Source organism: Stegodyphus dumicola, chromosome 1 (genome assembly GCF_044657685.1).
Source record: "Stegodyphus dumicola isolate Sdum_Otavi_A_Nest chromosome 1, ASM4465768v1".
Classification (NCBI taxonomy): Eukaryota; Metazoa; Arthropoda; class Arachnida; order Araneae; family Eresidae; genus Stegodyphus; species Stegodyphus dumicola.
Window position 1 is genome coordinate 206,890,698 of NC_140768.1, and position 13,765 is coordinate 206,904,462.

A 13,765-nucleotide genomic window follows, 5' to 3' on the forward strand; every position below is an offset into this window, starting at 1 on the left:
ACTACGTCATTTAGCCGGATTTTGACTGTGAGAGAAACTTTTAAGAATTTCCAGAAAATTCCGAGTAGCATACTGGTATTGAGGAATTTCATTAACGTACATTAATTTAAATTAAATAATACAAAAAATATCTTTACATTTAATTTCAGTTACTTTAATGGCTAATATTTTCTCAACTATTTGTTTTTGAGACTTGATTATTTGCAAATCTGTTTGAATGCGTATGTAAACCGAGTTCAGTTGCAAAATATTTGCTTAAAGTTCTCTGCTTACACACGGAAATAATAGACATAGTCTTTTCCCATCAGCATTGTGGATGAGAATGCCAAAGAACTGTTACCGTCAGAAAGTTCAGAACCGTCAGTTTGGAAAAATAAATCTCGTCAAAAAATGCTAAGCGTTTCTACACATGAACTTAGTTAACGTACCTTTTAAATCTCGATGTTTAAAAAAAAAAAAAAAAAAAAACTAAAATAACTCATCAGATTGGTCGTATCGATGTATTTGCTTGGTTTTAGATTTACGAAACCAACTCAAGGATTATCTTGTAGGCAATTCTTAAGTAAAGAATGAAATCGTGGAGAGTAAATTCAGGATTTTTGCCAGTCTGCAGCCAGGCAATATTTCACTCGTAGCCGGATCTAATTAATGCGTTAGCTTATAAAGCCTGGGTTTAGGCTTTCAGATGTTAGGAGGCTCTCGGATTGTCCTGTAAATTCTCACAACCCTGTTTTCTATCCCCAAATCAAAGAACATGACTATTGGAACCTCCTTGAAGAATGCTATGCTTACAGCGCTGCCTGTTTGCCCTTCTGATTGTCTTAATTCAACCATATCAATTTCCATAAACCAAACATGGTTCGATTTCCTTAATCGGACATCAGGCAACGTTGATGGCTGCTCCTAAGCTTCTAATACTACAGCTGTTGGAAAAAAACTGTTATTAGAGTACTTAGAAAATTGGATAGAGTACCGAAAGTGAGTTTTCAGAAAACTTCTAATGATAACATCAAATTGATGAAAAACCACTAAATATCGCCAAGGTACAGTTTTTAAAGGCACATATCTTGGGTTCTTCTTGAGCTATGTTCTTAGTTCTATCGTCTACTTATATAAAATTAACGTTATAAATACTGCAATCAAGTAATTAAATGTACATAACCACAGAAATTACCAATAAATTAAAAATTATGTCAAAATACCCAGTGAAAAAATCTAATAAAGAATAAATAGTTAAAACAAATACGAAACAATTTAAACTATTGTCGAACTAAATACACAAATGTTAACAAGTAAATACAAATATTTATAAAAAAAGTTTTCGAAGATATTTCAAGTACACAAAGAACTGAAACATTACATTGCAAATACTGTATTGTTGGTACAAATACTACGCTTTGAAAATCTGTAAGTATTTCACGGAGATTTAATGAGTCCATTAGTTTATTCTTTCCTATTTCTTCTTATCTCTTTGTCTGTCGCACCAGTAGACAATCATTTAATAACAAAAATTGTTCAGTGTACTGTTCTTTGTTAGAATTATGACAGGTATTTGTGCGATTAGTGTATGCATAATGTAGAATACTTTTTGACTTTTTTTTTTTTTTTTTTTTGTGTGTGTGTGTGTGCGGAATGAAAATCTGTAAATATTTCATAATGAGCCCATTAGTTTTTTCTTAATGGACCCATTAATTTTTTCTTTCCCCCTTTTTTTATCTCGTTGTTTATCCCATCAGTATACAAACATTTAGGAACAAAAATTGATCATACTCAGTGAAATGTAAGCTACTTTTTTAGAATTCTAACAGGTATTTCTGTGATGAATGTATGCGTAATGCGTAATAATTTTGTACTTATTTTTTCTGCATGAAATATCTCATAATAACTACTGTACTGATTTTATATACAGTTTTCCTTGTATTGGGTACTTTGTAAATATAATAGGAACCTAAAGATGATTTAAAGTACAGGTACAAGTAGAAGTCAACGAGACAACAGAAATTCACCATTTATAGTACTAGTCTCGCAGCACTAAATGCACCTCGTCAGGGGCACAAAGATCTCCCCCTCTTTCCTACCAGTAACCTCTCGAGAGAACTTTAGGCTAGCGGTATGTGCCCCCCTTGTCGCACAGACACTATACTCTTTTAAGGGGACTCATACACCTTAAAACCCCTAAAATCTTCGAATATGTGGCTGTTGCAAGAATTGGGATAACTTATTTATTTTAAAAGCAATTACATCCAACTTTTTACAGCTGTCTACATAATTTAGCTGCTTTTTGAAATAGTAATGATAAAGTTTGTGTTGCCACAAATATTTTTATAATTTAATCGGCTTTGACACAAAATGTTTCGTAATGTTTTCACCTTGCGCGCACAGTTTAAAACATTCTGTTGCATAATTTATTTCCATATTTAATATATAGCTTTTATAACCTTTGGAAACTATTGTAAACCAAAAATACTGAGAATTTTATGTTAAATTGTTACTTTATTTAGAGTTGAGTTTATAAAATGTATTTTTAAAAAAAATCTATAATGTTTTCGTGCATAAAATTTTTTAATAAAAAACATTCATCAGATTTTTGGTTCAGTTAGTAAATAGTGCCCATATAAAGAATTCTATCAAATTTCAAGTGTGTACCATTAGCCATTTTTAAAATATCATGCGCGCGAGGTGGAAACATGACGAAAAATTTTGTCACAAAGCGGATTAAATTACAAAAATATATGTGGCAACACAAACTTTCTGGTTACTAGTTTCCAAAGCAGCTATATTATGTAGTCAGCTGTAAAAGGTTGGAAGTAATTTCTTTTAAAATAAATAAAATATCCAAATTCTTGCACACCAAGTCACATAATTCGAAGATCATAAGGGGTTTAAGGTGTATGAGCCCCCTTAAAGCCCCATACCTTCGCATGAGATTCAAGCCCGGGCTCATCGGTAGTCAGCATCACTAATCGCTATACCGGATGGCAGCTGATTGAAGTAAATTAGAGTGTGAGACTCATATTATATGCAAAGTATGTAAATAATATTTAACATTCGTAGTTTTTGAGTAACACGGTTTAAAAAAAAACCTATCAACCTCGGAAGATAATTATTTACAATTGAAAGTGTCTGCACTTGTACTTTTCTTTAATAATTATCAAACAGAACATTAATATACATTCAGGAATAAATTTGGTATATGCAACAAAAAATTTAATAATACGATTACATTTCAGGCTGCCAATATTGGTTTATGTAATTCAAATTCTGAAAACAATAAATCCTTACGTAAAACAGTAACTGTCAACAGATTCGAGCTACACCCATTCACCTTTCCCTAGCTCATACAGAATTCGCAATGCACACATCTAATCATTATTTCGAGAACCGAGTTTCGGAATAATTTCCTTCTCAGTGAACCGACCTTAAGTCATAAAACGACCGTCGTGGAAAATTGCCCTCTCAAAGACACGGTTATTCATGTCGTCGAGTATCGCAGAATTGTAGGTCACAAAGGCTTTCGACTCAACGTTCAAAATCTTGCTTATTAGGCTCACTCGGTGACTTAATTTGCAATTACTACCAGAGGGCGTATAGCGAAGATTATCATAGAATTGAAATTCGTATCGTGGTATTACGCCTCAGCAGTTTTAGCCTTTGGAATTTGTCTAGAGGAACAAAGCTTCTGTAGTAACAGAAACTATCAATAGTTTGGTAATTCTGTAGTACTAAATTTTGATTTAAATTAAAGACTTAAGTGTCAGTTTGTCTTCAAGTTAAGTCAAAGTTTATGTGCTCTGTTTTCTGCTCGTTTGAAGGGAGATATGCAAGAATTGCTTTTCTCGTGATACTGCAGCAAATTTCGGGCTATGAAAAAAGTCTATTAGAAAATATTTTATAACAAAGATATTTCTGAAAAACATAAGAGATAAATGTTTCATTTCGTGAAAATCAAACAACAGTTTATTTTTGGTTGTATAATTAAGTTCCAGTAAGGCAAATTTCAGATAATCGAAATTCGAATTATCTAGGCTCGCAGAACTAAAATTATCCAGATCAAATACTAGGAAGGTCAGTTATCTGAACCGATGGTTCTTCTTTTTAGGCCAAGAGAAATCGAATGTTGTTAATCTATATGCTTGTTTGTTTTATTTAAATGATATAAAATGTAATTAATTTCACTACGCGCTTTTATCTAAGTATTAAATTAGATAAATATACACAGTCTGCAGTTTGCTCTGCAATGTCCGGCAGATATCCTATAAACATTTATTGGAAAGATGGTTATATGTACTGTATATAGACTTTGTTTTTGACTCATTCATCGCTTTGCTGAACGAAGTTCTCATTGTTGAAATTTGAATTTTCGCGCATCCGTCCAAATCTGAAAAGGCTCCTTAATCCTTCTTGCAAGAATAATTAGAAAAAAGTGTGAAAAGAATTTTTACTTTAAATTAATTATTTAAAAAAGGAAAATTTGAAATCTGAGTTTACTGGAAAAGGAATTTAAGAACGTAGTTTCTCAAAATGCTCCAGTGCTTGGTAAAAAATACATAACTTAAATTCTCGAATATTGAAATTTATTTTCTGAATAAATTCTGACAAGAAATGTTTGAATACCAATTCAAATTTTTTTCAGTTTTCTACAGTCCTTTTTAAATGAAAGGAAGTGTAAAGACTATAGGATTATTTCTTGAGTTAACATACATAAATAACATATGGAGCGCTAATTTTTCAGCAGAAAATCAAGAGTGGGGCTATATGATACTTGTCAGTTAAGTCCACCAATACAGGGGCTACAATTTTCTCCTTCTTTTTATTTTTTCTCCGAAACATGAAGTAGAGAGTATTTTTTGGAAGCAAAAGAGATGAAAAATAAGCAACGCCTTCGCCGGGAATCGAAACACGGACCTCTGGGATATGCGCCCAGCGTGCAGACAACCACACCACGAAGGCTTGCTAAGAAATACCTTATAATGAAAAAAGTGTAATTATATGAATTTCTTAATCTCCAGTCTTTTCAGGATTTGTGTGATACGAGATTTCCCATCCCTGATTGCAGTAATTATACATTTGAGTTATGAAGTAAGCCAATTATTTGTAGTTTTGGAATAACCGGATTGGCTTTGCTCCCAGTTACTGGATTTTTATACATTTCGATAAGCAAATATTATGTTAATACAAAAAAAAAAAAAAACTGCATATATATATAACGCAAAATAAAATTAAAAATACGTTTAAAAGTCATCACATATTCAATTCGGAATAATTCATATGAACAAAAACCAAAAATGAAAATGTATGTCCATATACAGTGCGTGTAACCATGAAATTTACATCTTTCGCTGCATCATTATCAGGGAGTTAAGGCAACGAAAGAAGTAAGTAAATAAAATAGCTTGTTTCTAAGCCGACAAAGACACAAACTAACGCTTAAAATTTTAAATTAATCTCAGAAAACCAATAAAAGTAATCTGCCTCTTTATCAATCCAGCCTCTACAGTCAGTCCTACCCCTGACGATGATGAAGCGAAAATGTAATTTTATATTTTGTTTTTGGTTTTGATATACTTTGCTCCCACGATTTCTTGCAGTTTGCCACTTTTATGGTCTTTGGTTTCCTGCATGCAATTTATTCCGTATGGAATATGTGAAAATTTTTAAACGTATTTTATATTTTATTTTGCATTATTACCACCACTCACAGGTGCTATCAAAAAGCACTTGAATTAGGTTTTGAACTGCTTTTTACTTTGCTTTTATTCACATACAGGGTGCTTCAACAAACCGGTTAAAAACTTTCAGGAGAAACAGAGCACACCTAGACCAGTGTTGCCAGAAAATTTTCAACTAAAGTAGCAAAAGCAGACTCAAAAAGTCGAAAATGACGTCAGAGATCACGTAAGTTTTGTGACGTCATAGTTACGCAGGCTCACATGACCTCTGACGTCATAACAAATTTATCGTCTATTGGTTCTGTAAATTACAGACCGTTTTCAATTCTTAGTCTTTTTAATTACATATCTTAGCTTTAACGAAAATTTTAAAACTATATTGCTCTTTTTCAATTGTTTAAATATTCATTTCTTTGTTAATTAATTCTCGTTTAATTTAGTTTCAATTTTTAAATTATGCAGATATCCATTCTTAAGATTCCTCACGTTTAGACTGTTAGCTCACTTTAAACTTTTTAGTTGGCAAATAATTTTTAATTCATTGTTTTTTTTTTTGCTTAATAGTGAAAATTTTAATTGAGGAATGATTTTCAGTGAGTTTTCCGTTCTGTGTGGTGGATCTGTTTCAGATTCTGATTACTTAAGAAAACCTTGTTCTTTCACTGTTAATTTTATTTTTGTTGTTATTTAGAAAAATGCCGTTGCTTTGATTTTCAAGTCATTTCCATTGCTTAGTTCTCAGCAATATTATAATCAGGAGTATGAATTTAATTTATTTCTCTGTTTGGGTACTCAATATATGGCGTGCAAGCTGCAAGTTCCTTGGTTCGATTCATTATCACCATAGAACTGGGGGGGGGGAACTGACTTAAAAACAAAATGCACGGGGGGACGAAGGAGGGTGGTAAAAGATCCCGAATCTTTTTTTTTTTTTTTTTTTTACTTTTTTCACTTCCCTTACTTTTTTCTCGTTCTACCGGCATCAGGCTGCGCAGCCTTGAAAAGGAAAGCCCACATCAAGATAAGATGTCAACTTCTATTTAAGCCTAAATAATCTATCTTTTAACATAAATTATATTTAACTGATAAATTATTTTAAAATGGTAAACATAAATTATAATTGATAAATTATTTTTAATTGATAAATTATTTTTAATTGATAAATCATTTTACGATAAATTCAAAAAATCTTCGAAGAAGCAAAAAGTAGCATAAGAAAATGATGGATGTTGCAAAAATTTCGCAAATACTAAAATTTTAGTAGCATAAGTTTTGTCAAAAGTCGCAAATTTTCGCAAAATCGCACGATCTGGCAACACTGACTTAGACGATGGAAAAACACATAGCAATGAATGGTCGGAAACGCTTTCCTCACGCGGGTAATGACGACACAAAGCACAAGAAAGGAAAGACACGAATAAGGTGAGAGTATATGTTTAAAAATGTTGCTTAGTTTGCAAAAAAAACTGATAACGATTTACGCGGAATACATATGAATAAATACAAATTAAAATGCAGTTCAAAACCTAATCCAACTGCGGGCTGATAGCAGCAACAAATGGTGGTAATAGTGCAAAACAAAATAAAAAATACTTTTTAAATTCATCATATATTAAATTCGGAGTAAATCACAAGCAAAACTCAAAGAACCAGAAACACAGCATCAAAACTGCAAGAAATAGAAGGCAAAATATGCCAAAACCAAAAATGAAATTTCATCTTTTGCTTCATTGTCATCAGAGATAAGGTTGTAAGAGTTGGACTGATAAAGACACAGACTTTGGATTACTTTTAAATTTTAAATTTGTGCCTTTGTCGGTTTAGAAACAGGCTGTATTATTTTCACGTCTTTCGTTGCACCAACCCCCTTATGGCGATGCAGCAAAAGATGTAAATTTCGTATTTTATTTTTGGCTTTGGCGTATTTTAGTTAAAACTAAACGTATTCCTTTTTCTTACAGTTTCCCCGTGCTTGCGTTTTCTTTTCTTTTCTTTCTTTCTTTCTTTCTTTTTTTTTTTTTTTCGTATTGTTTATTCCGAATTGAATATAGGATGAATTTTAATGGTATTTTTCAATTTGTTTTGTTTTGCATTATTACCACCACTTGTTGCTACTATCAGCGTGCAGATTGAAAAAATAGGTTTTAAACTTTTTTTTTACTTTGCATTTTTTCATTTATATATATAAACAATTAAGCACCTTTTATATGTCCTTCAGGAGGCGATTCACAAACGACGTATAAATAAGAAAAACGTATAGACGAAATTTTAATTTATGCTGTGAAACATATATTGTTTAGCTGCATAATTTTCATGCTACTAACCTAGGACTGATGTTATACAATTTTATTATCATACTTTCAATTATATGTCCAAAATATTAGCTATGTTCAAACAAATTTATATTAATATTTTTAAATAAATATTTAATTATTATTCCAAACATTGAAGCAATTTAAAACATTTTTATAATTAACATTTTAAAAACAATATTAACACGAATTTAATACTTTAAAATCACAAAAACCCAAATTTCTATACGTAGTTATGTAAAATTGAAAAAAAAAAATCGTACCGTTACTTGAATTACCTTCTTGAATAAGTAATATTTATTTATTCAAGATCCTTTTAAAGCAAATTTTAATTTTTTTTTAAAGAAAACGTCTTTAATTGTCCTCTGATGTGCCTTTTGATTCTGGATTTTAAGTAAACTGCTATGAATCGAATTCGTTTCTTAAAATGTTTTCTTACTTTTTTCTCAATTGTTTCTCACAAACGAAGAAATTTTTGACGGTGTCAAAGATGCAGTGCGTTAGATTTCTGACGTCATTACACTGGCATCCCAGTTTACGTAGTCTTCGCTTTTAATGTCTAATTCTAGTAGTTTTCAGTCTTCTTCATGTTTATATCATCATTTTCATCCGTAACACATTCAGTTGACTCTGGGTTCGAAAATCCTTTTTTTAATGAAGCAATTTTTAACTGTTTGCGATTTTATTTGAGTCCAGGCAAGTGAAGTAATATTCATAGCCTCAAGAATAAAATTTTCTGTGCATTTTTTGTGTATATTCCTATCAGGAATGGGCCACTAATATAAGGATAAGTTCCTCTGTGACCATCCACTGTAGCCCTTTAAGCTGCAGCAATAGGAGATAAATTTATTCTCAATGGATAATAGTGCCAGGGGACATAGTATGCAACCAGTGAACAGTTTTCTTTTCGACGAAGGAACCCTTCGAATGTATTGGCCAACATATTCTCCAGATATTAACTCAATAGAATACATTTGGAACATTCTAGGTAGAAGGTTTTCTAGTCACTTATCACCCTCGGAAATAAATCAGAAGTTTGAAAGATGTTTTCTATATTAGTGGGACAGAATACCCCAGCCCTTCATAGATAACCTTAAAATTGATTGCAAGTCTCGTAGGTATGCGACATTACTTTCGGTCAAGGGAAAATATACCCCTTACTGAAACTCATTTGTATCCGGGATATTACCCTTTTTATTTGCTTGTATAATATGCATAAATTGTGCATTTTTTGTTTACCGACAAAAATATATTCAATAAAATATATTCAAAAATATATTCAATAAAATTTATTTATTCCTTATTCGTTGCCTCTTTCTTTTTTCATACCTTACAACACCAATACATCATAGTATATCAGTCACTCAAAACGTTTCCTTATCAACAGTTTATATGTAAAATCATAATATTCTTTAGTCTTTTTAGCAATGTATTATATGATCCATCACTAAACGCATTACTCCTCTAAAGCGTCGGAGATTCTTCTTCTTTTATCGATTGCAAACAGTTTTTTTAAACCATATATACTAACTCAAAATTTAAACTGATTCCATACTATACTGACACAAAATTTTTCATGCGACCTTTCGATATTTTACGACTTTTAGACTTTCCCGTTTAAATAAGTATAGATTTAGGTAATTTACGTTACTATAGATGTGTTTCATCTGGATTATAAATGCTTTCAGGACGGTGTTTTGTCTAATACTTAAGCCATTCATTTGACAACCATGTTTCTACAGCAGATAAATCACCATTTTTTTTTTCCTTCAGTATTAATATATTTTAACCAATGTCTTCTTCCATCGGATAAACCAGTCATATATCGCAACAAGATCAGCGTTTTCCATTTTTAAGGTTAATTTTTCAGCTTTCTTTCGCATCAGAGGACCACTGACTGTTAATCTTTTTCTCAAATATTTAAAAAAAAAAAAAAAAAAAAAAAAAAACCCTTCAGTGCTTTCTGAACATAGTGACATATTCATTTCCTGTTTTTACTTTGATTTTCCTTTGATTTGCTAATAATACTTTTATTATTCTTTAAAACGTTGCTTAAGAAAGGCTGAGAAACATTTAACTTAAGAGCAGCATTCCGTTGATTACTTTTTAGGAGAAGTCATGGAAGTTTAATAACTCGACATTACCACTTAGGACTGTGATCATTACGGCTTTTATTGGTCTCCACAGTTTTAAAATTATAATAAGAGAATAAGAGTGATTTTATTAAAGATACAAAATAACTTAAAAAGCAACCTCATTTTATCTTAGATTCTTTTCGAAAATTCTTTTTTCTGGAGAAAGAAAAATTGTATAGAAATATTTTTTTATATTAAAGAAGAGGGACCTGTATCTGATTGGCCTCAAAATCCATATAGTTATTGAAAATCGACCCCAAACTAAGACTGTTTTTTCGCTTAATTTTAAATGGTTGATTGATATAAAAACTGAAGCTGTTTGTAGACTTAACACTTACTTGGTGACATTTCTCTGTTATTTTGAAATTCATACAGTTTATTTTGGCGTTTTTATTTGGCAACCTTCCTTCAGTTTAAAAGAATCATTGTGTGGTACTTAACCGAATTGTTGGTTACAATAGGCGGCGTATTTTTCATATTTTCGTACACAAACGGGTGGAAATTCTACAGTTTGATAATAAAATCCGAATGTTAACATTAAGCGACGTCTACTGTACATTCAGTTTCCTATATAATCAAGAGGCATTCATGTAATCTTTACGAAATGTTTTATACAGGTTGAGCCCTCACAAACTAGCACTGTTTTTTTATGTACACTGGTGTGCAAAAATTAAGGACGAATTCGAAAAATTAGCATATCAGCTGAACGAAGAGGCAGAGCGGACAGAAAGACCAATCAGGAGATTAAGTAAGGTGATGTACGGTAGCACATGCGCAGATATGCAGGTAGACGTAATGGGGGAGTGTCTGAGTAGTATAAAGCATGTTGTCGGTGTAAGATCAGTATTTCTGGCAAAGAGATTGCAAGCCGTATAGCAGTTAAAATCACACCGAGTTGCTGCCTCAGCGAGAAATGGCGAATAATCAATCTGTTAGACGACATCTGGATGCTTTTACCCGAGGTCGAATCATTGGGAAGTTGGAGGAAGGCCGCAGTGTGACATGTGTGGCTGCAGAGTTCGGAATTGCTCACAGCATCGTTTCACGACTTTTCAGACAATTTCAAACGGACGACGAAGACAATTTCAAACTACAGGAACAGCTATCCGGGGGTTTAGTAGTGGTCGTCCAAGAGGAACCACACCCGCAGATGACCGGTATATTGCCTTACAGGCCAGAAGAAACAGGCGGCAGACAGCGGGAGAAATCGCTAGACACACGACACAGGCGACTGGACGACCGATATCGCGTTTTACCGTGGCCAGAAGACTGCACGGTGGTGGTCTGTTTGCACGACGCCCTGTAGGGTGTGTACGTCTAACGCCTGCCCATCGGAGAAGGCGTTCTCTGTGGTGCCGGGAACACCGGAATTGGAGAGACAATGAATGGGGACGAGTACTCTTTACAGATGAGAGCAGATTTAGTCTGAGTAGCAATTCTCATCGCATACTCATCTGGAGAGAGCGGTAAAGCCGCAATCATCCCTCGAACATCATTGAAAGGGACAGGTAAGGAGTTGGCGGTGTTCTCGTTTGGGGAGGCATCATGCTTGGTAGTCGTAGAGACCTTCACATCTTAGACGCAGGTTCAGTCAACGGGACCCGATATTGTAACGAGATTCTTCTTCCATATGTGTGTCTTTTTAGAGGCGCTATGGGTTCGCAGTTCCTTTTCATGGACGACAATGCACCATGTCATCTCACAGTAGCTGCCGAACAGCTCTTAGAGAGTGAGGATATTGAACGTATGGATTGGCCGGCACGATCTCCGGATCTCAATCCCTCGAGCATGTATGGGATTTTCTCGGCAGACGCTTGGCAGCTCGTACCTTACCACCAGTAACGATTCCGGAGCTTCTATTGGCGCTGCAAGAGGAATGGGCAGCAATGCCTCAACAACTCATTGACACCCTCATTCTCAGCATGGGCAGACGCTGTGAAACCTGCCTAGCAGTCAGGGAAGATCATATCCCCTATTAAAGACCGGATGTTTCTTGCTGGACACCCATCACAGGGATGTTTCGGCCTTCAGTCGCATTGTGCTCCATGCTGCTTTTTCAATAAAGCTTCTTTTTATCCCTCTGATTTCTCTTTTAGTAAGTGTTGCTTACATTACTCATGTCCTTACGTTTTGGGGATCTTACGGTATTAAATGTGTTGATTTGGAAAGCTTTTGTACAAAGTTATATTGAAGAAACCGCCTCGCCCTTAATTTTTGCACACCAGTGTATATTACCGTTACTATTAATTTTTTTTTAAATGAAAGTTGATCCAAAAGAGTGGATCAAAATGTTTTTAATCTTATGAGCACGTGAAAGTCATGATAGGATATTTTATAAAGTCATAAGATATTTTATATAGCTCTTACTATACATGCGAATCATTTTTAAATCAGCTTTCATATGTCAAAAATCAGGATTTATTATTGATTTTCACTGGATATTTTTCAATTAAAAAGTATTTTTAATGCAATTAGAAAGCATTTCATCCATTTTCATTCAATAAAAGAGAAAAATTCCATGCGTGACGTTACCGGTAATTACAAATATCTTAATTATGAGAAGTATTCTTCGCAAGATAATTAGATTAGTTACCTGTCTAATCTCAGAAAACTTTTTTTATTTTCGTGCTCTCCACGTAAATTAACAATTAATAAAAAAAACCTGAAAGCTTTTAGATTTGATATTACTCCCAAAGGGACGTCTTTAACGTTTTGTGTGTAACCTTTAGTTATTAAATATCCTGTTCTTTGCATTTAAATCATATAAAATTCAATTCAACAGCAAGATCACAAAATATTTAAAAACAGCATATCTTTAGAATTAGACAGTCTCGCGCGCTGGAGATATATATTTTTTTCCTTACAGTGTTGCCATTGCTCCGCTTTGAAATCGTTGCGTTTGTAAATAAAAAATTCTGTAAAATTTTATAAAATATGAAGTAGGTAATAAAACAAATTCGAAATTCAAAATGCGGGCTTCCAGGTGCCCATGTTAGGGTGGAAGATTATGTTATTCAAAATTTGATGGCTCTACGTTCTGTCGTTTTTTCACAATATGAAAAACATGCATACATTCCTGAAGATTCTTCATTATTTAATTTCTTTAAATATAATACAGGGCGATAATATTTAGTGGCAACAATTTAGATTCGCCGATTATAGTGAAACGCCACAAAATGCCGTTGAGACTAATAGCTCTTCTGGGATACCGCCCCTTTAGGCTAATAATATAAAATATAATCACTTAAATTTTGACGTGTCTGATAAAATTTAGATAATTACATTCACCTGTCGTATACATAAAATTCATAGTGATAAGACTTTATGTAAATTAATTTTGATATTATTAGCTTTCGTATAATTGTATCTTAAAAAGCCTGCCATTAAATAGCACCAAGTACCAAATGAAACTTGGTTCTTTTACAACCGCAATGAATGCATTCTAGACTGGCATATCACCCATTAAAAAAAAAATTAGGATGCTTACCCACTGTAGTATCACGCATTCAAAAATATCTCAACCGTCTGTTTAGACATATAAACTTGCGAAGCTATTGTCCGATTGTTTTGGATGGGGTCATCTAAGAACTATTCTACGTTTTTTCAGTTCTTACCTTGGCGCCATTACACGGCCTTGCTGTGTTGCCCC